The sequence below is a fragment of the Myxine glutinosa genome, chromosome 1, assembly GCF_964187855.1.
Source record: "Myxine glutinosa chromosome 1, kmMyxGlut1.1, whole genome shotgun sequence".
In the NCBI taxonomy this organism is placed as follows: Eukaryota; Metazoa; Chordata; class Myxini; order Myxiniformes; family Myxinidae; genus Myxine; species Myxine glutinosa.
In genome coordinates this window covers 331102286-331127723 of record NC_136261.1, presented here as the reverse complement: position 1 = coordinate 331127723, position 25438 = coordinate 331102286, and the positions used below count along the sequence as shown (strand labels likewise).

At 41.4% G+C, this 25438-nt stretch overlaps 18 non-coding genes across 18 annotated transcripts; all 18 read left to right on the top strand.

Annotated features, from left to right (window-relative positions):
- The first annotated feature begins 1006 nt into the window (after positions 1–1006).
- On the top strand, positions 1007–1090 carry TRNAL-CAA (transfer RNA leucine (anticodon CAA)). The gene has a single exon. It is a non-coding gene; the product is annotated as a tRNA-Leu (tRNA).
- A 444-nt stretch (positions 1091–1534) lies between these two features.
- Positions 1535–1617, top strand: TRNAL-AAG (transfer RNA leucine (anticodon AAG)). Its single transcript has one exon. It is a non-coding gene; the product is annotated as a tRNA-Leu (tRNA).
- Positions 1618–3119: 1502 nt separating this feature from the next.
- TRNAL-CAA (transfer RNA leucine (anticodon CAA)) lies at positions 3120–3203 on the top strand. Its single transcript has one exon. It is a non-coding gene; the product is annotated as a tRNA-Leu (tRNA).
- A 972-nt stretch (positions 3204–4175) lies between these two features.
- TRNAL-AAG (transfer RNA leucine (anticodon AAG)) lies at positions 4176–4258 on the top strand. Its single transcript has one exon. It is a non-coding gene; the product is annotated as a tRNA-Leu (tRNA).
- A 1505-nt stretch (positions 4259–5763) lies between these two features.
- TRNAL-AAG (transfer RNA leucine (anticodon AAG)) lies at positions 5764–5846 on the top strand. The gene has a single exon. It is a non-coding gene; the product is annotated as a tRNA-Leu (tRNA).
- Positions 5847–6291: 445 nt separating this feature from the next.
- On the top strand, positions 6292–6374 carry TRNAL-CAG (transfer RNA leucine (anticodon CAG)). Its single transcript has one exon. It is a non-coding gene; the product is annotated as a tRNA-Leu (tRNA).
- A 2556-nt stretch (positions 6375–8930) lies between these two features.
- On the top strand, positions 8931–9013 carry TRNAL-AAG (transfer RNA leucine (anticodon AAG)). Its single transcript has one exon. It is a non-coding gene; the product is annotated as a tRNA-Leu (tRNA).
- A 445-nt stretch (positions 9014–9458) lies between these two features.
- Positions 9459–9541, top strand: TRNAL-CAG (transfer RNA leucine (anticodon CAG)). The gene has a single exon. It is a non-coding gene; the product is annotated as a tRNA-Leu (tRNA).
- A 1496-nt stretch (positions 9542–11037) lies between these two features.
- TRNAL-CAA (transfer RNA leucine (anticodon CAA)) lies at positions 11038–11121 on the top strand. The gene has a single exon. It is a non-coding gene; the product is annotated as a tRNA-Leu (tRNA).
- Positions 11122–11564: 443 nt separating this feature from the next.
- TRNAL-AAG (transfer RNA leucine (anticodon AAG)) lies at positions 11565–11648 on the top strand. Its single transcript has one exon. It is a non-coding gene; the product is annotated as a tRNA-Leu (tRNA).
- Positions 11649–12623: 975 nt separating this feature from the next.
- TRNAL-AAG (transfer RNA leucine (anticodon AAG)) lies at positions 12624–12706 on the top strand. Its single transcript has one exon. It is a non-coding gene; the product is annotated as a tRNA-Leu (tRNA).
- Positions 12707–13677: 971 nt separating this feature from the next.
- Positions 13678–13760, top strand: TRNAL-UAG (transfer RNA leucine (anticodon UAG)). The gene has a single exon. It is a non-coding gene; the product is annotated as a tRNA-Leu (tRNA).
- Positions 13761–14733: 973 nt separating this feature from the next.
- TRNAL-CAG (transfer RNA leucine (anticodon CAG)) lies at positions 14734–14816 on the top strand. Its single transcript has one exon. It is a non-coding gene; the product is annotated as a tRNA-Leu (tRNA).
- A 444-nt stretch (positions 14817–15260) lies between these two features.
- TRNAL-AAG (transfer RNA leucine (anticodon AAG)) lies at positions 15261–15344 on the top strand. The gene has a single exon. It is a non-coding gene; the product is annotated as a tRNA-Leu (tRNA).
- A 6585-nt stretch (positions 15345–21929) lies between these two features.
- On the top strand, positions 21930–22012 carry TRNAL-AAG (transfer RNA leucine (anticodon AAG)). Its single transcript has one exon. It is a non-coding gene; the product is annotated as a tRNA-Leu (tRNA).
- A 445-nt stretch (positions 22013–22457) lies between these two features.
- On the top strand, positions 22458–22541 carry TRNAL-AAG (transfer RNA leucine (anticodon AAG)). Its single transcript has one exon. It is a non-coding gene; the product is annotated as a tRNA-Leu (tRNA).
- A 971-nt stretch (positions 22542–23512) lies between these two features.
- TRNAL-AAG (transfer RNA leucine (anticodon AAG)) lies at positions 23513–23595 on the top strand. Its single transcript has one exon. It is a non-coding gene; the product is annotated as a tRNA-Leu (tRNA).
- Positions 23596–24568: 973 nt separating this feature from the next.
- TRNAL-AAG (transfer RNA leucine (anticodon AAG)) lies at positions 24569–24652 on the top strand. The gene has a single exon. It is a non-coding gene; the product is annotated as a tRNA-Leu (tRNA).
- Positions 24653–25438: the final 786 nt, after the last annotated feature.

Sequence of the window (25438 nt, the reverse complement as noted above, 5' to 3'; positions counted from 1 at the left end):
TTCCTGGAGGCGTGGGTTCAAATCCCACTCCTGACATGATTGTTATTTTTAACAACCTCGACACGTCATCGTTCATCCCAAAGACTTTGAGGAAATTGAAGAACATTTGCACATTGAGTCACTAAATTTGAAAACCAACTATTTTTGAGGTCAAAAGGTCAAAGGTTAACTCAAGGTCAAACCTCTAAAATCATCAATTTTCATCTGAAAAAATCAGCAATTCACATCCTTTTCATCCGACCTTTGATCAAGATCGTCAATTTTAATCTTGATGAAATGGACAATTTGATGGATCAATGGCAACCTTTTTTGGGGCGGTGGGGGTGGATTTTGCAAGTGTCGTGCTCTGCATGACGTCTTCATTTTATAATTAGTCGTTTGGGTCTGCTGCGGGTGTGTAACTTGTCTTTCTCAAAATAATTTTCACTCTACTATGAATAATTATACTTTCCAAAATTCTGACGCTTAATGAGTTTGTAGTCAGGATGGCTGAGCGGTCTAAGGCGCTGCGTTCAGGCTGCAGTCTCTTCTGGCGGCTTCGGTTCAAATCCCACTCCTGATATGATTGTTATTTTTAACAACCTCGAGACGTCATCGTTCATCCCAAAGTCCTTGAGGAAATTGAAGAACATTTGCACATTGAGTCACTAAATTGGAAAACCAACTATTTTTGAGGTCAAACGGTCATAGGTAAACTCAAGGTCAAACCTCTAAAATCATCAATTTTCATCTGAAAAATCGTCACTTTACATCCGGTTAACCTGAGCTTTGATCAAGATCGTCAACTTTAATCTTGATGAAATGGACAATTTGATGGATCAATGGCAACCTTTTTTGGGGCGGTGGGGGTGTATTTTGCAAGTGTCGTGTTCTGCATGACGTCTGCTTTTTATAATTAGTCGTTTGGGTCTGCTGCGGGTGTGTAACTTGTTTTTCTCAAAATAATTTTCACTCTACTATGAATAATTATACTTTCCATAATTCTGACATTCCATGAGACTAAGAAGTCAGGATGGCCGAGCGGTCCAAGGTGCTGCGCTCAAGGTCACAGTCTCCCCTGGAGGCATGGGTTCAAATCCCACTCCTGACATGGTTGTTATTTTTAACAACCTCGAGACGTCATCGTTCATCCCAAAAACTTTGAGGAAATGGAAGAACATTTGCGCATTGAGTCACTAAATCGAAAAACCAACTATTTTTGAGGTCAAAAGGCCAAAGCTAAACTCAAGGTCTAAACCTCTGAGATCATCAATTTTCATCTGAAAACTCGTCACTTCACATCCTGTTAACCCGAGCTTTGATCAAGATCGTCAATTTTAATATTGATGAAATGGACAATTTGATGGATCAATGGCAACCTTTTTTGGGGTGGTGGGGTGTACTTTGTCAGTGTCGTGCTCTGCATGGTGTCTTCTTTTTAAAATTAGTCGTTTGGGTCTGCTGCGGGTGTGTAACTTGTCTTTCTCAAAATAATTTTCACTCTACTATGAATAATGATACTTTCCATAATTCTGACGCGTAATGAGACTATGTAGTCAGGATGGCCGAGCGGTCTAAGGCGCTGCGTTAAGGTCGCAGTCTCCTCTGGAGGCGTGGGTTCAAATCCCACTCCTGACATGATTATTATTTTTAACAACCTCGAGACGTCATCGTTCATCCCAAACACTTTGAGGAAATTGAAGAACATTTGCACATTGAGTCACTAAATTTGAAAACCAACTATTTTTGAGATGAAAAGGTCAAAGGTTAACTCAAGGTCAAACCTCTAAAATCATCAATTTTCATCTGAAAAAATCATCACTTCACATCCTGTTAACCCGAGCTTTGATAAAGATCGTCAATTTTAATCTTGATGAAATGGACAATTTGATGGATCAATGGCAACCTTTTTTGGGGGCGGTGGGGGTGGATTTTGCAAGTGTCGTGCTCTGCATGACGTCTTCTTTTTATAATTAGTCGTTTGGGTCTGCTGCGGGTGTGTAACTTGTTTTTCTCAAAATAATTTTCACTCTACTATGAATAATTATACTTTCCATAATTCTGACATTTCATGAAACTAAAAAGTCAGGATGGCTGAGCAGTCCAAGGCTCTGCGTTCAAGGTCACAGTCTCTCCTGGAGGCGTGGGTTCAAATCCCACTCCTGACATGATTGTTATTTTTAACAACCTCGACACGTCATCGTTCATCCCAAAGACTTTGAGGAAATTGAAGAACATTTGCACATTGAGTCACTAAATTTGAAAACCAACTATTTTTGAGGTCAAAAGGTCAAAGGTTAACTCAAGGTCAAACCTCTAAAATCATCAATTTTCATCTGAAAAAATCAGCAATTCACATCCTTTTCATCCGACCTTTGATCAAGATCGTCAATTTTAATCTTGATGAAATGGACAATTTGATGGATCAATGGCAACCTTTTTTGGGGCGGTGGGGGTGGATTTTGCAAGTGTCGTGCTCTGCATGACGTCTTCTTTTCATAATTAGTCATTTGGGTCTGCTGCGTGTGTGCAACTTGTTTTTCTCAAAATAATTTTCACTCTACTATGAATAATTATACTTTCCATAATTCTGACATTCCATGAGACTAAGAAGTCAGGATGGCCGAGTGGTCCAAGGTGCTGCGTTCAGGTCGCAGTCTCCTCTGGAGACGTTTGTTTGAATCCCACTCCTGACATGATTATTATTTTTAACAACCTCGAGACGTCATCGTTCATCCCAAAGACTTTGAGGAAATTGAAGAACATTTGCGCAATGAGTCACTAAATTTGAAAACCAACTCGTTTTGAGGTCAAAAGGTCAAAGGTTAACTCAAGGTCAAACCTCTAAAATCATCAATTTTCATCTGAAAAATCGTCACTTTACATCCGGTTAACCTGAGCTTTGATCAAGATCGTCAACTTTAATCTTGATGAAATGGACAATTTGATGGATCAATGGCAACCTTTTTTGGGGCGGTGGGGGTGTATTTTGCAAGTGTCGTGCTCTGCATGACGTCTGCTTTTTATAAATAGTCGTTTGGGTCTGCTGCGGGTGTGTAACTTGTTTTTCTCAAAATAATTTTCACTCTACTATGAATAATTATACTTTCCATAATTCTGACATTCCATGAGACTAAGAAGTCAGGATGGCCGAGCGGTCCAAGGTGCTGCGTTCAAGGTCACAGTCTCCCCTGGAGGCGTGGGTTCAAATCCCACTCCTGACATGATTGTTATTTTTAACAACCTCGACACGTCATCGTTCATCCCAAAGACTTTGAGGAAATTGAAGAACATTTGCACATTGAGTCACTAAATTTGAAAACCAACTATTTTTGAGGTCAAAAGGTCAAAGGTTAACTCAAGGTCAAACCTCTAAAATCATCAATTTTCATCTGAAAAAATCAGCAGTTCACATCCTTTTCATCCGACCTTTGATCAAGATCGTCAATTTTAATCTTGATGAAATGGACAATTTGATGGATCAATGGCAACCTTTTTTGGGGCGGTGGGGGTGGATTTTGCAAGTGTCGTGCTCTGCATGACGACTTCTTTTTATAATTAGTCGTTTGGGTCTGCTGCGGGTGTGTAACTTGTTTTTCTCAAAATAATTTTCACTCTACTATGAATAATTATACTTTCCATAATTCTGACATTTCATGAAACTAAAAAGTCAGGATGGCTGAGCAGTCCAAGGCTCTGCGTTCAAGGTCACAGTCTCTCCTGGAGGCGTGGGTTCAAATCCCACTCCTGACATGATTGTTATTTTTACCAACCTCGAGACGTCATCGTTCATCCCAAAAACTTTGAGGAAATGGAAGAACATTTGCGCATTGAGTCACTAAATCGAAAAACCAACTATTTTTGAGGTCAAAAGGCCAAAGCTAAACTCAAGGTCAAACCTCTGAGATCATCAATTTTCATCTGAAAAATCGTCACTTCACATCCTGTTAACCCGAGCTTTGATCAAGATCGTCAATTTTAATATTGATGAAATGGACAATTTCATGGATCAATGGCAACCTTTTTTGGGGTGGTGGGGTGTACTTTGTAAGTGTCGTGCTCTGCATGGTGTCTTCTTTTTAAACTTAGTCGTTTGGGTCTGCTGCGGGTGTGTAACTTGTCTTTCTCAAAATAATTTTCACTCTACTATGAATAATGATACTTTCCATAATTCTGACGCTTAATGAGACTATGTAGTCAGGATGGCCGAGCGGTCTAAGGCGCTGCGTTAAGGTCACAGTCTCCTCTGGAGGCGTGGGTTCAAATCCCACTCCTGACATGATTATTATTTTTAACAACCTCGAGACGTCATCGTCCATCCCAAAGACTTTGAGGAAATTGAAGAACATTTGCACATTGAGTCACTAAATTTGAAAACCAACGATTTTTGAGGTCAAAAGGTCAAAGGTTAACTCAAGGTCAAACCTCTAAAATCATCAATTTTCATCTGAAAAAATCATCACTTCACATCCTGTTAACCCGAGCTTTGATAAAGATCGTCAATTTTAATCTTGATGAAATGGACAATTTGATGGATCAATGGCAACCTTTTTTGGGGCGGTGGGGGTGGATTTTGCAAGTGTCGTGCTCTGCATGACGTCTTCTTTTTATAATTAGTCGTTTGGGTCTGCTGCGGGTGTGTAACTTGTTTTTCTCAAAATAATTTTCACTCTACTATGAATAATTATACTTTCCATAAGTCTGACATTTCATGAAACTAAAAAGTCAGGATGGCTGAGCAGTCCAAGGCTCTGCGTTCAAGGTCGCAATCTACCCTGGAGGCGTGGGTTCAAATCCCACTCCTGACATGATTGTTATTCTTAACAACCTCGACACATCATCGTTAATCCCAAAGACTTTGAGGAAATTGAAGAACATTTGCACTTTGAGTCACTAAATTTGAAAACCAACTATTTTTGAGGTCAAAAGGTCAAAGGTTAACTCAAGGTCAAACCTCTAAAATCATCAATTTTCATCTGAAAAAATCAGCAATTCACATCCTTTTCATCCGACCTTTGATCAAGATCGTCAATTTTAATCTTGATGAAATGGACAATTTGATGGATCAATGGCAACCTTTTTTGGGGCGGTGGGGGTGGATTTTGCAAGTGTCGTGCTCTGCATGACGTCTTCTTTTTATAATTAGTCGTTTGGGTCTGCTGCGGGTGTGTAACTTGTTTTTCTCAAAATAATTTTCACTCTACTATGAATAATTATACTTTCCATAATTCTGACATTTCATGAAACTAAAAAGTCAGGATGGCTGAGCAGTCCAAGGCTCTGCGTTCAAGGTCACAGTCTCTCCTGGAGGCGTGGGTGTCAAATCCCACTCCTGACATGATTGTTACTTTTTAACAACCTCGACACGTCATCGTTCATCCCAAAGACTTTGAGGAAATTGAAGAACATTTGCACATTGAGTCACTAAATTTGAAAACCAACTATTTTTGAGGTCAAAAGGTCAAAGGTTAACTCAAGGTCAAACCTCTAAAATCATCAATTTTCATCTGAAAAAATCAGCAATTCACATCCTTTTCATCCGACCTTTGATCAAGATCGTCAATTTTAATCTTGATGAAATGGACAATTTGATGGATCAATGGCAACCTTTTTTGGGGCGGTGGGGGTGGATTTTGCAAGTGTCGTGCTCTGCATGACGTCTTCTTTTCATAATTAGTCATTTGGGTCTGCTGCGTGTGTGCAACTTGTTTTTCTCAAAATAATTTTCACTCTACTATGAATAATGATACTTTTCATAATTCTGACGCTTGATGAGACTATGTAGTCAGGATGGCCGAGCAGTCTAAGGCGCTGCGTTAAGGTCGCAGTCTCCTCTGGAGGCGTGGGTTCAAATCCCACTCCTGACATGATTGTTATTTTTAACAACCTCGAGACGTCATCGTTCATCCCAAAGACTTTGAGGAAATTGAAGAACATTTGCACATTGAGTCACTAAATTTGAAAACCAACTCGTTTTGAGGTCAAAAGGTCAAAGGTTAACTCAAGGTCAAACCTCTAAAATCATCAATTTTCATCTGAAAAAATCATCGCTTCACATCCTATTAATCCGAGCTTTGATCAAGATCGTCAATTTTAATCTTGATGAAATGGACAATTTGATGGATCAATGGCAACCTTTTTTGGGGCGGTGGGGGTGGATTTTGCAAGTGTCGTGCTCTGCATGACGTCTTCTTTTTATAATTAGTCGTTTGGGTCTGCTGCGGGTGTGTAACTTGTTTTTCTCAAAATAATTTTCACTCTACAATGAATAATTATACTTTCCATAATTCTGACGTTTCATGCAACAAAGAGGTCAGGATGGCCGAGCAGTCCAAGGCGCTGCGTTCAGGTCACAGTCTCCTCTGGAGGCGTGGGTTCGAATCCCACTCCTGACATGATTGCTATTTTTAACAACCTCAAGACGTCATCTTTCATCCCAAAGTCCTTGAGGAAATTGAAGAACATTTGCACATTGAGTCACTAAATTGGAAAACCAACTATTTTTGAGGTCAAATGGTCATAGGTAAACTCAAGGTCAAACCTCTAAAATCATCAATTTTCATCTGAAAAATCGTCACTTTACATCCGGTTAACCTGAGCGTTGATCAAGATCGTCAATTTTAATCTTGATGAAATGGACAATTTGATGGATCAATGGCAACCTTTTTTGGGGCGGTGGGGGTGTATTTTGCAAGTGTCGTGCTCTGCATGACGTCTGCTTTTTATAATTAGTCGTTTGGGTCTGCTGCGGGTGTGTAACTTATTTTTCTCAAAATAATTTTCACTCTACTATGAATAATTATACTTTCCATAATTCTGACATCCCATGAAATAAGAAGTCAGGATGGCCGAGTGGTCCCAGGTGCTGCGTTCAGGTCGCAGTCTCCTCTGGAGACGTTTGTTTGAATCCCACTCCTGACATGATTATTATTTTTAACAACCTGGAGACGTCATCGTTCATCCCAAAAACTTTGAGGAAATGGAAGAACATTTGCGCATTGAGTCACTAAATCGAAAAACCAACTATTTTTGAGGTCAAAAGGCCAAAGCTAAACTCAAGGTCAAACCTCTGAAACCATCAATTTTCATCTGAAAAATCATCGCTTCGCATCCTGTTAACCCGAGCTTTGATCAAGATCGTCAATTTTAATCTTGCTGAAATGGACAATTTGATGGATCAATGGCAACCTTTTTTGGGGCGTTAGGGGTGGATTTTGCAAGTGTCGTGCTCTGCATGACGTCTTCTTTTTATAATTAGTCGTTTGGGTCTGCTGCGGGTGTGTAACTTGTCTTTCTCAAAATAATTTTCACTCTACTATGAATAATTATACTTTCCATAATTCTGACGCTTAATGAGTATGTAGTCAGGATGGCTGAGCAGTCTAAGGCGCTGTGTTCAGGCTGCAGTCTCTTCTGGCGGCTTCGGTTCAAATCCCACTCCTGATATGATTATTATTTTTAACAACCTCGAGACGTCATCGTCCATCCCAAAGACTTTGAGGAAATTGAAGAACATTTGCACATTGAGTCACTAAATTTGAAAACCAACGATTTTTGAGGTCAAAAGGTCAAAGGTTAACTCAAGGTCAAACCTCTAAAATCATCAATTTTCATCTGAAAAAATCATCACTTCACATCCTGTTAACCCGAGCTTTGATAAAGATCGTCAATTTTAATCTTGATGAAATGGACAATTTGATGGATCAATGGCAACCTTTTTTGGGGCGGTGGGGGTGGATTTTGCAAGTGTCGTGCTCTGCATGACGTCTTCTTTTTATAATTAGTCGTTTGGGTCTGCTGCGGGTGTGTAACTTGTTTTTCTCAAAATAATTTTCACTCTACTATGAATAATTATACTTTCCATAAGTCTGACATTTCATGAAACTAAAAAGTCAGGATGGCTGAGCAGTCCTAGGCTCTGCGTTCAAGGTCGCAATCTCCCCTGGAGGCGTGGGTTCAAATCCCACTCCTGACATGATTGTTATTCTTAACAACCTCGACACGTCATCGTTAATCCCAAAGACTTTGAGGAAATTGAAGAACATTTGCACTTTGAGTCACTAAATTTGAAAACCAACTATTTTTGAGGTCAAAAGGTCAAAGGTTAACTCAAGGTCAAACCTCTAAAATCATCAATTTTCATCTGAAAAAATCAGCAATTCACATCCTTTTCATCCGACCTTTGATCAAGATCGTCAATTTTAATCTTGATGAAATGGACAATTTGATGGATCAATGGCAACCTTTTTTGGGGCGGTGGGGGTGGATTTTGCAAGTGTCGTGCTCTGCATGACGTCTTCTTTTTATAATTAGTCGTTTGGGTCTGCTGCGGGTGTGTAACTTGTTTTTCTCAAAATAATTTTCACTCTACTATGAATAATTATACTTTCCATAATTCTGACATTTCATGAAACTAAAAAGTCAGGATGGCTGAGCAGTCCAAGGCTCTGCGTTCAAGGTCACAGTCTCTCCTGGAGGCGTGGGTGTCAAATCCCACTCCTGACATGATTGTTACTTTTTAACAACCTCGACACGTCATCGTTCATCCCAAAGACTTTGAGGAAATTGAAGAACATTTGCACATTGAGTCACTAAATTTGAAAACCAACTATTTTTGAGGTCAAAAGGTCAAAGGTTAACTCAAGGTCAAACCTCTAAAATCATCAATTTTCATCTGAAAAAATCAGCAATTCACATCCTTTTCATCCGACCTTTGATCAAGATCGTCAATTTTAATCTTGATGAAATGGACAATTTGATGGATCAATGGCAACCTTTTTTGGGGCGGTGGGGGTGGATTTTGCAAGTGTCGTGCTCTGCATGACGTCTTCTTTTCATAATTAGTCATTTGGGTCTGCTGCGTGTGTGCAACTTGTTTTTCTCAAAATAATTTTCACTCTACTATGAATAATGATACTTTTCATAATTCTGACGCTTGATGCGACTATGTAGTCAGGATGGCCGAGCGGTCTAAGGCGCTGCGTTAAGGTCGCAGTCTCCTCTGGAGGCGTGGGTTCAAATCCCACTCCTGACATGATTGTTATTTTTAACAACCTCGAGACGTCATCGTTCATCCCAAAGACTTTGAGGAAATTGAAGAACATTTGCACATTGAGTCACTAAATTTGAAAACCAACTCGTTTTGAGGTCAAAAGGTCAAAGGTTAACTCAAGGTCAAACCTCTAAAATCATCAATTTTCATCTGAAAAAATCATCGCTTCACATCCTATTAATCCGAGCTTTGATCAAGATCGTCAATTTTAATCTTGATGAAATGGACAATTTGATGGATCAATGGCAACCTTTTTTGGGGCGGTGGGGGTGGATTTTGCAAGTGTCGTGCTCTGCATGACGTCTTCTTTTTATAATTAGTCGTTTGGGTCTGCTGCGGGTGTGTAACTTGTTTTTCTCAAAATAATTTTCACTCTACAATGAATAATTATACTTTCCATAATTCTGACGTTTCATGCAACAAAGAGGTCAGGATGGCCGAGCAGTCCAAGGCGCTGCGTTCAGGTCACAGTCTCCTCTGGAGGCGTGGGTTCGAATCCCACTCCTGACATGATTGCTATTTTTAACAACCTCAAGACGTCATCTTTCATCCCAAAGTCCTTGAGGAAATTGAAGAACATTTGCACATTGAGTCACTAAATTGGAAAACCAACTATTTTTGAGGTCAAATGGTCATAGGTAAACTCAAGGTCAAACCTCTAAAATCATCAATTTTCATCTGAAAAATCGTCACTTTACATCCGGTTAACCTGAGCTTTGATCAAGATCGTCAATTTTAATCTTGATGAAATGGACAATTTGATGGATCAATGGCAACCTTTTTTGGGGCGGTGGGGGTGTATTTTGCAAGTGTCGTGCTCTGCATGACGTCTGCTTTTTATAATTAGTCGTTTGGGTCTGCTGCGGGTGTGTAACTTATTTTTCTCAAAATAATTTTCACTCTACTATGAATAATTATACTTTCCATAATTCTGACATCCCATGAAATAAGAAGTCAGGATGGCCGAGTGGTCCCAGGTGCTGCGTTCAGGTCGCAGTCTCCTCTGGAGACGTTTGTTTGAATCCCACTCCTGACATGATTATTATTTTTAACAACCTGGAGACGTCATCGTTCATCCCAAAAACTTTGAGGAAATGGAAGAACATTTGCGCATTGAGTCACTAAATCGAAAAACCAACTATTTTTGAGGTCAAAAGGCCAAAGCTAAACTCAAGGTCAAACCTCTGAAACCATCAATTTTCATCTGAAAAATCATCGCTTCGCATCCTGTTAACCCGAGCTTTGATCAAGATCGTCAATTTTAATCTTGCTGAAATGGACAATTTGATGGATCAATGGCAACCTTTTTTGGGGCGTTAGGGGTGGATTTTGCAAGTGTCGTGCTCTGCATGACGTCTTCTTTTTATAATTAGTCGTTTGGGTCTGCTGCGGGTGTGTAACTTGTCTTTCTCAAAATAATTTTCACTCTACTATGAATAATTATACTTTCCATAATTCTGACGCTTAATGAGTATGTAGTCAGGATGGCTGAGCAGTCTAAGGCGCTGTGTTCAGGCTGCAGTCTCTTCTGGCGGCTTCGGTTCAAATCCCACTCCTGATATGATTATTATTTTTAACAACTTCGAGACGTCATCGTTCATCCCAAAGACTTTGAGGAAATTGAAGAACATTTGCACAATGAGTCACTAAATTTGAAAACCAACTCGTTTTGAGGTCAAAAGGTCAAAGGTTAACTCAAGGTCAAACCTCTAAAATCATCAATTTTCATCTGAAAAAATCATCGCTTCACATCCTATTAATCCGAGCTTTGATCAAGATCGTCAATTTTAATATTGATGAAATGGACAATTTGATGGATCAATGGCAACCTTTTTTGGGGCGGTGGGGGTTGATTTTGCAAGTGTCGTGCTCTGCATGACGTCTTCTTTTTATAATTAGTCGTTTGGGTCTGCTGCGGGTGTGTAACTTGTGTTTCTCAAAATAATTTTCACTCTACTATGAATAATTATACTTTCCATAATTCTGACATTCCATGAGACTAAGAAGTCAGGATGGCCGAGTGGTCCAAGGTGCTGCGTTCAAGGTCACAGTCTCCCCTGGGGGTGTGGGTTCAAATCCCACTCCTGACATGATTGTTATTTTTAACAACCTCGAGACGTCATCGTTCATCCCAAAGACTTTGAGGAAATGGAAGAACATTTGCGCATTGAGTCACTAAATCGAAAAACCAACTATTTTTGAGGTCAAAAGGCCAAAGCTAAACTCAAGGTCAAACCTCTGGGATCATCAATTTTCATCTGAAAAATCGTCACTTCACATCCTGTTAACCCGAGCTTTGATCAAGATGGTCAATTTTAATATTGATGAAATGGACAATTTGATGGATCAATGGCAACCTTTTTTGGGGTGGTGGGGTGTACTTTGTAGGTGTCGTGCTCTGCATGGTGTCTTCTTTTTAAAATTAGTCGTTTGGGTCTGCTGCGGGTGTGTAACTTGTCTTTCTCAAAATAATTTTCACTCTACTATGAATAATGATACTTTCCATAATTCTGACACGTAATGAGACTATGTAGTCAGGATGGCCGAGCGGTCTAAGGCACTGCGTTAAGGTCGCAGTTCTCCTCTGGAGGCATGGGTTCAAATCCCACTCCTGACATGATTATTATTTTTAACAACCTCTAGACGTCATCGTTCATCCCAAACACTTTGAGGAAATTGAAGAACATTTGCACATTGAGTCACTAAATTTGAAAACCAACTATTTTTGAGGTCAAAAGGTCAAAGGTTAACTCAAGGTCAAACCTCTAAAATCATCAATTTTCATCTGAAAAAATCATCACTTCACATCCTGTTAACCCGAGCTTTGATAAAGATCGTCAATTTTAATCTTGATGAAATGGACAATTTGATGGATCAATGGCAACCTTTTTTGGGGCGGTGGGGGTGGATTTTGCAAGTGTCGTGCTCTGCATGATGTCTTCTTTTTATAATTAGTCGTTTGGGTCTGCTGCGGGTGTGTAACTTGTTTTTCTCAAAATAATTTTCACTCTACTATGAATAATTATACTTTCCATAATTCTGACATTTCATGAAACTAAAAAGTCAGGATGGCTGAGCAGTCCAAGGCTCTGCGTTCAAGGTCACAGTCTCCCCTGGAGGCGTGCGTTCAAATCCCACTCCTGACATGATTGTTATTTTTAACAACCTCGACACGTCATCGTTCATCCCAAAGACTTTGAGGAAATTGAAGAACATTTGCACATTGAGTCACTAAATTTGAAAACCAACTATTTTTGAGGTCAAAAGGTCAAAGGTTAACTCAAGGTCAAACCTCTAAAATCATCAATTTTCATCTGAAAAAAATCAGCAATTCACATCCTTTTCATCCGACCTTTGATCAAGATCGTCAATTTTAATCTTGATGAAATGGACAATTTGATGGATCAATGGCAACCTTTTTTGGGGCGGTGGGGGTGGATTTTGCAAGTGTCGTGCTCTGCATGACGTCTTCTTTTCATAATTAGTCATTTGGGTCTGCTGCGGGTGTGTAACTTGTTTTTCTCAAAATAATTTTCACTCTACTATGAATAATGATACTTTCCATATTTCTGACGCTTAATGAGACTATGTAGTCAGGATGGCTGAGCGGTCTAAGGCGCTGCGTTAAGGTTGCAGTCTCCTCTGGAGGCGTGGGTTCAAATCCCACTCCTGACATGATTGTTATTTTTAACAACCTCGAGACGTCATCGTTCATCCCAAAGACTTTGAGGAAATTGAAGAACATTTGCACATTGAGTCACTAAATTTGAAAACCAACTCGTTTTGAGGTCAAAAGGACAAAGGTTAACTCAAGGTCAAACCTCTAAAATCATCAATTTTCATCTGAAAAAATCATCGCTTCACATCCTATTAATCCGAGCTTTGATCAAGATCGTCAATTTTAATCTTGATGAAATGGACAATTTGATGGATCAATGGCAACCTTTTTTGTGGCGGTGGGGGTGGATTTTGCAAGTGTCGTGCTCTGCATGACGTCTTCTTTTTATAATTAGTCGTTTGGGTCTGCTGCGGGTGTGTAACTTGTTTTTCTCAAAATAATTTTCACTCTACAATGAATAATTATACTTTCCATAATTCTGACGTTTCATGCAACAAAGAGGTCAGGATGGCCGAGCGGTCCAAGGTGCTGCGTTCAGGTCGCAGTCTCCTCTGGAGACGTTTGTTTGAATCCCACTCCTGACATGATTATTATTTTTAACAGCCTCGAGACGTCATCGTTCATCCCAAAAACTTTGAGGAAATGGAAGAACATTTGCGCATTGAGTCACTAAATCGAAAAACCAACTATTTTTGAGGTCAAAAGGCCAAAGCTAAACTCAAGGTCAAACCTCTGAGATCATCAATTTTCATCTGAAAAATCGTCACTTCACATCCTGTTAACCCGAGCTTTGATCAAGATCGTCAATTTTAATATTGATGAAATGAACAATTTGATGGATCCATGGCAACCTTTTTTGGGGTGGTGGGGTGTACTTTGTAAGTGTCGTGCTCTGCATGGTGTCTTCTTTTTAAAATTAGTCGTTTGGGTCTGCTGCGGGTGTGTAACTTGTCTTTCTCAAAATAATTTTCACTCTACTATGAATAATGATACTTTCCATAATTCTGACGCTTAATGAGACTATGTAGTCAGGATGGCCGAGCGGTCTAAGGCGCTGCGCTAAGGTCGCAGTCTCCTCTGGAGGCGTGGGTTCAAATCCCACTCCTGACATGATTATTATTTTTAACAACCTCGAGACGTCATCGTTCATCCCAAAGACTTTGAGGAAATTGAAGAACATTTGCACATTGAGTCACTAAATTTGAAAACCAACTATTTTTGAGGTCAAAAGGTCAAAGGTTAACTCAAGGTCAAACCTCTAAAATCATCAATTTTCATCTGAAAAAATCATCACTTCACATCCTGTTAACCCGAGCTTTGATAAAGATCGTCAATTTTAATCTTGATGAAATGGACAATTTGATGGATCAATGGCAACCTTTTTTGGGGCGGTGGGGGTGGATTTTGCAAGTGTCGTGCTCTGCATGACGTCTTCTTTTTATAATTAGTCGTTTGGGTCTGCTGCGGGTGTGTAACTTGTTTTTCTCAAAATAATTTTCACGCTACTATGAATAATTATACTTTCCATAATTCTGACATTTCATGAAACTAAAAAGACAGGATGGCTGAGCAGTCCAAGGCTCTGCGTTCAAGGTCACAGTCTCTCCTGGAGGCGTGGGTTCAAATCCCACTCCTGACATGATTGTTATTTTTAACAACCTCGACACGTCATCGTTCATCCCAAAGACTTTGAGGAAATTGAAGAACATTTGCACATTGAGTCACTAAATTTGAAAACCAACTCGTTTTGAGGTCAAAAGGTCAAAGGTTAACTCAAGGTCAAACTTCTAAAATCATCAATTTTCATCTGAAAAAATCATCACTTCACATCCTATTAATCCGAGCTTTGATCAAGATCGTCAATTTTAATCTTGATGAAATGGACAATTTGATGGATCAATGGCAACCTTTTTTGCGGCGGTGGGGGTGGATTTTGCAATTGTCGTGCTCTGCATGACGTCTTTTTTTATAATTAGTCGTTTGGGTCTGCTGCGGGTGTGTAACTTGTTTTTCTCAAAATAATTTTCACTCTACAATGAATAAATATACTTTCCATAATTCTGACGTTTCATGCAACAAAGAGGTCAGGATGGCCGAGCGGTCCAAGGCGCTGCGTTCAGGTCGCAGTCTCCTCTGGAGGCGTGGGTTCGAATCCCACTCCTGACATGATTGTTATTTTTAACAACCTCAAGACGTCATCGTTCATCCCAAAGTCCTTGAGGAAATTGAAGAACATTTGCACATTGAGTCACTAAATTGGAAAACCAACTATTTTTGAGGTCAAATGGTCATAGGTAAACTCAAGGTCAAACCTCTAAAATCATCAATTTTCATCTGAAAAATCGTCACTTTACATCCGGTTAACCTGAGCTTTGATCAAGATCGTCAACTTTAATCTTGATGAAATGGACAATTTGATGGATCAATGGCAACCTTTTTTGGGGCGGTGGGGGTGGATTTTGCAAGTGTCGTGCTCTGCATGACGTCTTCTTTTTATAATTAGTCGTTTGGGTCTGCTGCGGGTGTGTAACTTGTTTTTCTCAAAATAATTTTCACTCTACAATGAATAATGATACTTTCCATATTTCTGACGCTTAATGAGACTATGTAGTCAGGATGGCTGAGCGGTCTAAGGCGCTGCGTTAAGATCGCAGTCTCCTCTGGAGTGCGTGGGTTCAAATCCCACTCCTGACATGATTGTTATTTTTAACAACCTCGAGACGTCATCGTTCATCCCAAAGACTTTGAGGAAATTGAAGAACATTTGCACATTGAGTCACTAAATTTGAAAACCAACTCGTTTTGAGGTCAAAAGGTCAAAGGTTAACTCAAGGTCAAACCTCTAAAATCATCAATTTTCATCTGAAAAAATCATCGCTTCACATCCTATTAATCCGAGCTTTGATCAAGATCGTCAATTTTAATCTTGATGAAATGGACAATTTGATGGATCAATGGCAACCTTTTTTGGGGCGGTGGGGGTGGATTTTGCAAGTGTCGTGCTCTGCATGACGTCTTCTTTTTATAATTAGTCGTTTGGGTCTGCTGCGGGTGTGTAACTTGTTTTTCTCAAAATAATTTTCACTCTACAATGAATAATTATACTTTCCATAATTCTGACGTTTCATGCAACAAAGAGGTCAGGATGGCTGAGCGGTCCAAGGTGCTGCGTTCAGGTCGCAGTCTCCTCTGGAGACGTTTGTTTGAATCCCACTCCTGACATGATTGTTATTTTTAACAACCTCAAGACGTCATCGTTCATCCCAAAGACTTTGAGGAAATTGAAGAACATTTGCACATTGAGTCACTAAATTTGAAAACCAACTATTTTTGAGGTCAAAAGGTCAAAGGTTAACTCAAGGTCAAACCTCTAAAATCATCAATTTTCATCTGAAAAAATCATCACTTCACATCCTGTTAACCCGAGCTTTGATAAAGATCGTCAATTTTAATCTTGATGAAATGGACAATTTGATGGATCAATGGCAACCTTTTTTGGGGCGGTGGGGGTGGATTTTGCAAGTGTCGTGCTCTGCATGACGTCTTCTTTTTATAATTAGTCGTTTGGGTCTGCTGCGGGTGTGTAACTTGTTTTTCTCAAAATAATTTTCACTCTACTATGAATAATTATACTTTCCATAATTCTGACATTTCATGAAACTAAAAAGTCAGGATGGCTGAGCAGTCCAAGGCTCTGCGTTCAAGGTCACAGTCTCCCCTGGAGGCGTGGGTTCAAATCCCACTCCTGACATGATTGTTATTTTTAAGAACCTCGACACGTCATCGTTCATCCCAAAGACTTTGAGGAAATTGAAGAACATTTGCACATTGAGTCACTAAATTTGAAAACCAACTATTTTTGAGGTCAAAAGGTCAAAGGTTAACTCAAGGTCAAACCTCTAAAATCATCAATTTTCATCTGAAAAAATCAGCAATTCACATCCTTTTCATCCGACCTTTGATCAAGATCGTCAATTTTAATCTTGATGAAATGGACAATTTGATGGATCAATGGCAACCTTTTTTGGGGCGGTGGGGGTGGATTTTGCAAGTGTCGTGCTCTGCATGACGTCTTCTTTTTATAATTAGTCGTTTGGGTCTGCTGCGGGTGTGTAACTTGTTTTTCTCAAAATAATTTTCACTCTACTATGAATAATTATACTTTCCATAATTCTGACATTTCATGAAACTAAAAAGTCAGGATGGCTGAGCAGTCCAAGGCTCTGCTTTCAAGGTCACAGTCTCCCCTGGAGGCGTGGGTTCAAATCCCACTCCTGACATGATTGTTATTTTTAACAACCTCGACACGTCATCGTTCATCCCAAAGACTTTGAGGAAATTGAAGAACATTTGCACATTGAGTCACTAAATTTGAAAAACAACTATTTTTGAGGTCAAAAGGTCAAAGGTTAACTCAAGGTCAAACCTCTAAAATCATCAATTTTCATCTGAAAAAATCAGCAATTCACATCCTTTTCATCCGACCTTTGATCAAGATCGTCAATTTTAATCTTGATGAAATGGACAATTTGATGGATCAATGGCAACCGATCGCGCGAGATCTTGGAGACGGCGGCAGGGATTTTCGAAGCTCCACACGGTCTCCACGTTTTTCGAAGTTAAGTCTGTTCACAATTGTATTTTGTCGAAACTGTATTTATCTTTCGGTGTGTGAAGTTATTGTGTGCAACTTTGGTTGTTTCTCGGTGTTTATCTTTCATAAATTGATCGTCTGTTTGCCGTGTCGCGAGCAAGGCCTTGTACAGTGTGCACTGTACAACCTTGAGGCTTTGTTTTTCTCTCAGTGGTCCGTCGTTTGTGATCCAATAACTTTCGTTCTCTGTATTCCCAGTCTTTTCACCCATAGCCTACTTCCTTGTGTAAATCTCAACTCAAAAAAAAAAACAAAAAAAAAAACATTTCCTTCTCTGTTCTCATTCGTTTATTCATTCTTATTCGTTCGTTCGTTCTTCGACCACGTGTTTCTCCCCCATTTCCCCAGATAGTTTTCACTCATTAACCTTCAATGTTTACACTTTCCCCTCAAGTTATGTATTCCGTCATATTTTATAACACCTTTTTCTTCTTCTTCTTTAAAAGGCTGCTTTCGACTTGCTCACCAAATCAATTCATCCCAAAAAAAATATCCATCTCCTATAGTGCCTTTGTTCTACATTCCCTAAACTCTCCTGCACTCCATCCTCCATCCAGCGTCCTTAAACGTATTTTTAACTCGAAGGTCACAAGAAACTCATTTTGCAATAAATGTTCGTTTCCCATAAATCGTACACTTTCAAAAATCCAATCTCACCCCTCCCCTCCAAATCTTCCCCATAACCCCTCCCCTCCAAATCTTCCCCATCACCCCTCCCCTCCAAATCTTCCCCATCAACCATCCCTTTCAAATCTCCCCCCTTGCCCCCTCCCTCCTAAACTACTCCCTCACCCCTCCCCGCCAAGACGCCCCCTCGCCCCTCCCCTCCTAGACTCCTGCCTCACCCCTCCCCTCCAAATCTCCCCCATATCCCATCCCTTTCAAATCCCTCCCCTTGTCCCTTCCCTCCCAAACTCCCCCCTCACCCCTCCCCTTCAAATCTCCCCACCCTCATTGCTTCTCAATTTCCCCCCGCTCACTCCCCCTCCTCAAAGCGTCCTCCCCGCTTCTTCCCCCTTCAAACTCTCACCTCCATCTCCCCCAACCTTCTGCCTCGCTCTTCCCCCTCCTCAAATAACACCTCATTGTGGCTCACCCAATCACCATCAAACCTTTTGTCCGCCCCATCCTTCCCTTTCTCCGAGCTATTCTGAAATCTCTGACACACCTTCAACAGCTCTCCCTACCTCTTCCACCTCTTCCACATCTTACCCTACCCCTCCTCCCCCCTGTTCTGTATCTGATGCTCCCCCTTCCTCTTCATTAACGGTATGGACCTCAAACATCCGGGGCCTTCGTTCAAACTTAACTGATCTCTCCATACAGGTTGCTTCTGTCAAACCAGACGTGATCTGCTTAACAGAAACTTTCCTCCTTTATGATGTCTCTGATTCCATAGTATCTCTCCCGGGCTACTCCCTCCTCCGGTATGATAGACCTGAGCCTCGTCCTGGAGGCGGGGTTGCTATCTTTATCAAAAACTCTCTTCCTCACTCGCCCTGCACTGCACTCTCTCCACCTCACCCCCAGGAATACCTCTGGCTACGGCTTCCCCTTCGCTCCCACCTCTTGTTCATATGTGTGTTGTACCGTCCACCAAACAGTGATGACTCCATCTACATCTCGCTGTCTGATGATATGGACCAACTTCGATCTACTCATCCCAACTCTCTCTTCCTCATATGTGGTGATTTCAACTGTCATCATGCCAGTTGGCTGGGTGTGGGTACCTCTCTCACCAGCCATGGCTCCTCAGCAAAGGACTTCTGCGACTCACTGGGACTGACACAATCTGTCAATTTCCCGACCTGGATCTCAGTCAACGGAACATCTTCTCTTCTGGACTTGGTTATGACTAACTTCCCTGAAAATGTCTGCTGCTCTTCTTCTGCTCCGATCGGATCATCTGATCATGTCCTTGTTAAAGTGGACATCTCTCTGACCATCCTCAGGGAGCCTGCTCAGCGTCGACGAGTCTGGCATTTCACTCAGGCCAACTGGCACGGTCTTCAAGCAGCCATCAATCATCTGGACTGGTCTCCCATCTCTACCACCTCTGACATCAACTCATCCTGGGAATTCTTCCAAAGTAAATTGCTCTCTCTCATGCACAGATTTATCCCATCTCGTCTTCAGTTGTCATACCCTTCCTCCCGTCCATGGTACACGGAATCTTGTGGTGAGGCTGTTGCCCAGAAACAACTTGCCTTCGTCTCCTGGAAAGCAAATCCAACGGAAGGAAATCTCATTTCCTTTCACAAAGCCCGAAACAAGTGTGTGTCCACCCTCAGGAGAGCCAGGAAACAATATCTCTCCGTTCTCAAGACCGAACTCTCTTATCTGTCTCCCTCTTCCAAATCCTGGTGGCGTCTGGTCAAATCCGTTTCTGGTGTTTGTTCCCCCTCCATCCCCTCCCTTACCTCAAACGGCTACACAGCTGACTCCGCACGTGAAAAAGCTGAATGCCTCAACTCTGTGTTTGCCTCTAAATCTTGTGTCCCAAACCCATCCCTCTCTGTACCCACCATACCCAGTCGTACCCTGCTGCTCCTGGACTCCGTGTCCTTTCCTCCTGACAAGGTGGAAAAGTTTCTGTCAACCCTCGACTCTGATTCTGCAACTGGACCCGACGGCATCAGCCCACGGGTCCTAAAATCCTGCTCTGCTGCTCTATCTCACCCTCTCTCTGTTCTCTTCACCCTCTCTTTTGCTCAAGGTCAACTGCCATCTGCTTGGAAATCAGCCAACATCACCGCTTTGCACAAAAAAGGTGCAAAAACAGATCCTAGCAACTACAGACCAATCAGCCTTCTCCCAATTATCAGCAAAGTCATGGAATCCATCATTGCTTCGGATATGAAATCTTTCCTCTTCTCCAATGGCTTGATCTCTGATCATCAATTTGGTTTCAGACCAGGTCACTCTACTCTGGACATGCTGCTTCTGCTGTCTCAACAATGGATGGAGGTCCTCAATGCCAAACAGGAAATTAGAGCTGTCTCCCTCGACATATCACGTGCCTTCGACACGGTCTGGCACCCCGCTCTGCTCACCAAACTCTCCTCCTTTGGTATCCATGGAAATCTCCACGCATGGCTGGCGGACTTCCTCTCTAGTCGTCGTCAACGTGTGGCCCTGAATGGGTTTCTCTCATCTCCTCTTCCTGTTCAGGCTGGAGTTCCCCAAGGCAGTGTTCTGGGCCCCGTGCTTTTTCTGGTCTTCATCAATGATCTCTCTGACTCTCTCGAAAATCCTCTCTATCTCTTTGCTGATGACTCCACTCTCTGCCGCTCCATTCCTCTTCCCTCAGATCGGCAGTCTGCTGCCTCCTCACTCTCTGAAGACCTGGACAAAATCACAGACTGGTCAAACAAGTGGAACATGTCTTTCAATCCTGACAAATCTCACACTCTTACTATGTCTCTCCGAAAAGATCGACTGGACAACCCTCCCATCTACTTTCTCAACAATCCTCTCCAAGAAGTTCTGTCGCTCAAGATTTTGGGTCTCACTATCTGCCATGATCTTTCTTGGGAAAACCACATTTCCAAGCTGGCCTCCAAAGCCAGTCGCCGACTGGGCATCCTCCGTCGTGCGAAGTCCTTCCTCGGCACACCTGAGCTCCTCACCACATACAAGGCTTTCATCCGCAGCTCAATGGAATACTGTTCTCCCCTATGGGCCGGTGCTCCTGCCTCACACCTAGCTCGGCTTCACGCTGTTGAAACCAAAGCTTTCAGAATTATTGGAATCTCCCGCGATGAAGCTATCTCTGAGGGCCTTTCACTCACTCACCGCAGGCAGGTAGGTGGTCTTTCTGTCTTCTACCGACTCCTCTCCGGCCTTGCACCCCCAGCTCTCTCTGTGCTCTGTCCCCCAAATATTCCTACAGGTCGCACAAGATCTGCCAGCAACCCTCTGATGGTTAAACTGCCGAAATCTCGGCTCTCCGCTCACCTTCACTCTTTCATTCCTCTTTTCTCCCGCCTCTGGAACAAACTCCCTCACTCCCTTCAATCCCACTCCTCCCTCCAGGTCTTTAAAACAGCTGTTCACCACCATCTCTTATCTTCCCCCATCCAAAACCTTGATCTTTTCTACCCCCGCTAATTCACCCCAGATCCACCTTGTTTGAAATTCCAACTTCTTTCCTGGAAGTCCTGGCAGTGTCCATATGTTTTATACCTCTCCCACTGCCCCCTTCCCACGCCCCCCCCCCCCAAAGCCCTCGCCCTCTCTCAGGTCTCTCGATGTCTCCATGTCTCTCGGTCCCTGCTCTCAAATGTTGTGTTTGTGTCCTTCCCCCTCTCTCCCCATCTTGTCTACCGCTCCCTATGTTATATGTTTTATGTGTCGGTTTGTCTTTCTGTGTGTTCATGTGATTAATGTTCGCTCTTTCACGAGCCTCGATATTGTATACAAAAAAAAAAACAACAAAAAAAAAAAACCTTTTTTGGGGCGGTGGGGGTGGATTTTGCAAGTGTCGTGCTCTGCATGACGTCTTCTTTTCATAATTAGTCATTTGGGTCTGCTGCGTGTGTGCAACTTGTTTTTCTCAAAATAATTTTCACTCTACTATGAATAATGATACTTTCCATAATTCTGACGCTTATTGAGACTATGTAGTCAGGATGGCCGAGCGGTCTAAGGTGCTGCGTTAAGGTCGCAGTCTCCTCTGGAGGCGTGGGTTCAAATCCCACTCCTGACATGATTGTTATTTTTAACAACCTCGAGACGTCATCGTTCATCCCAAAGACTTTGAGGAAATTGAAGAACATTTGCACATTGAGTCACTAAATTTGAAAACCAACTCGTTTTGAGGTCAAAATGTCAAAGGTTAACTCAAGGTCAAACCTCTAAAATCATCAATTTTCATCTGAAAAAATCATCGCTTCACATCCTATTAATCCGAGCTTTGATCAAGATCGTCAATTTTAATCTTGATGAAATGGACAATTTGATGGATCAATGGCAACCTTTTTTGGGGCGGTGGGGGTGGATTTTGCAAGTGTCGTGCTCTGCATGACGTCTTCTTTTTATAATTAGTCGTTTGGGTCTGCTGCGGGTGTGTAACTTGTTTTTCTCAAAATAATTTTCACTCTACAATGAATAAATATACTTTCCATAATTCTGACGTTTCATGCAACAAAGAGGTCAGGATGGCCGAGCGGTCCAAGGCGCTGCGTTCAGGTCGCAGTTCTCCTCTGGAGGCGTGGGTTCGAATCCCACTCCTGACATGATTGTTATTTTTAACAACCTCAAGACGTCATCGTTCATCCCAAAGTCCTTGAGGAAATTGAAGAACATTTGCACATTGAGTCACTAAATTGGAAAACCAACTATTTTTGAGGTCAAATGGTCATAGGTAAACTCAAGGTCAAACCTCTAAAATCATCAATTTTCATCTGAAAAATCGTCACTTTACATCCGGTTAACCTGAGCTTTGATCAAGATCGTCAACTTTAATCTTGATGAAATGGACAATTTGATGGATCAATGGCAACCTTTTTTGGGGTGGTGGGGGTGTATTTTGCAAGTGTCGTGCTCTGCATGACGTCTGCTTTTTATAATTAGTCGTTTGGGTCTGCTGCGGGTGTGTAACTAGTTTTTCTCAAAATAATTTTCACTCTACTATGAATAATTATACTTTCCATAATTCTGACATTCCATGAGACTAAGAAGTCAGGATGGCCGAGTGGTCCAAGGTGCTGCGTTCAGGTCGCAGTCTCCTCTGGTAGACGTTTGTTTGAATCCCACTCCTGACATGATTATTATTTTTAACAACCTCGAGACGTCATCGTTCATCCCAAAAACTTTGAGGAAATGGAAGAACATTTGCGCATTGAGTCACTAAATCGAAAAACCAACTATTTTTGAGGTCAAAAGGCCAAAGCTAAACTCAAGGTCAAACCTCTGAGATCATCAATTTTCATCTGAAAAATCGTCACTTCACATCCTGTTAACCCGAGCTTTGATCAAGATCGTCAATTTTAATATTGATGAAATGAACAATTTGATGGATCCATGGCAACCTTTTTTGGGGTGGTGGGGTGTACTTTGTAAGTGTCGTGCTCTGCATGGTGTCTTCTTTTTAAAATTAGTCGTTTGGGTCTGCTGCGGCTGTGTAACTTGTCTTTCTCAAAATAATTTTCACTCTACTATGAATAATGATACTTTCCATAATTCTGACGCTTACTGAGACTATGTAGTCAGGATGGCCGAGCGGTCTAAGGCACTGCGTCAAGGTCGCAGTCTCCTCTGGAGGCGTGGGTTCAAATCCCACTCCTGACATGATTATTATTTTTAACAACCTCGAGACGTCATCGTTCATCCCAAAGCCTTTGAGGAAATTGAAGAACATTTGCACATTGAGTCACTAAATTTGAAAACCAACTATTTTTGAGGTCAAAAGGTCAAAGGTTAACTCAAGGTCAAACCTCTAAAATCATCAATTTTCATCTGAAAAAATCATCACTTCACATCCTGTTAACCCGAGCTTTGATAAAGATCGTCAATTTTAATCTTGATGAAATGGACAATTTGATGGATCAATGGCAACCTTTTTTGGGGCGGTGGGGGTGGATTTTGCAAGTGTCGTGCTCTGCATGACGTCTTCTTTTTATAATTAGTCGTTTGGGTCTGCTGCGAGTGTGTAACTTGTTTTTCTCAAAATAATTTTCACTCTACTATGAATAATTATACTTTCCATAATTCTGACATTTCATGAAACTAAAAAGTCAGGATGGCTGAGCAGTCCAAGGCTCTGCATTGAAGGTCACAGTCTCCCCTGGAGGCGTGGGTTCAAATCCCACTCCTGACATGATTCTTATTTTTAACAACCTCGACACGGCATCGTTCATCCCAAAGACTTTGAGGAAATTGAAGAACATTTGCACATTGAGTCACTAAATTGGAAAACCAACTATTTTTGAGGTCAAAAGTTCAAAGGTAAACTCAAGGTCAAACCTCTAAAATCATCAATTTTCATCTGAAAAATCGTCACTTTACATCCGGTTAACCTGAGCTTTGATCAAGATCGTCAACTTTAATCTTGATGAAATGGACAATTTGATGGAACAATGGCAACCTTTTTTGGGGCGGTGGGGGTGTATTTTGCAAGTGTCGTGCTCTGCATGACGTCTTCTTGTTATAATTAGTCGTTTGGGTCTGCTGCAGGTGTGTAACTTGTCTTTCTCAAAATAATTTTCACTCTACTATGAATAATTATCCTTTCCATAATTCTGACGCATAATGAGACTATGTAGTCAGGATGGCCGAGTGGTCTAAGGCGCTGCGTTAAGGTCGCAGCCTCTTCTGGAGGCGTGGAGTTCGAATCCCACTCCTGACCTAATTGTTTTGACACTCTCAATGACGTCGTGGTTGGAGTGTTCTCTCTGAGTGTGCCACGTCAGTGTTTGGAGTCCTTGCTGAGTCATCCCAAGCAAGTTTAAAAGAGTTTGTGCTGCTTCCTTGCTTGACGCTCAGCATTTTAAAAAGAATGGAACACGGACAAACAACCATTGTCTGGTAATAATAGTTCAAGCTGTATTGCATTATGGTTTATTCAGTCAGTAAGTTTTCGCTCTCCGCTCTCGCTGTGCTAATAAACATTTTGTTTATAAAAATCTGGACATGGTTATTAGTCCCCGACCGGTGTACACCGGAGGGGACTATAGGTTTGCACGCCGTCCCTCCATCCGTCAGTCCGTCACGCAAAGAACAGTTTTCCGGACTTTTTTTCTAAACGCTTAATGCTGATGATTTCAAACTTGGCACATGGTTTCCTCATGATAAGTTACAGGTCAAGTTCGAACTTCACGACGTTTCGATCATTTTTAACAAAGTTATGGCATTTTGAACTTTGGTAATTCTGATAATTCTGATGATCCTTAACTCAGTGCCATTTTAAGTTTTAATTTCCTTTAAAAACCAATTTCTCTGCAATAATAGGACCGATTGAGATAAAAATTTTCACCATATGATGGACTCGGTCTGTAGAATATTTTAATGGTAATTATGACGTCACAGGTCACGTGCTTCGGCCGCCATATTGTTTTTGAAAACCCCATTTTCTCTGCAACGGCTGAACAGATCGAGGCCAAACTTTGCAGGCAGAATCGCATACCCATGACGA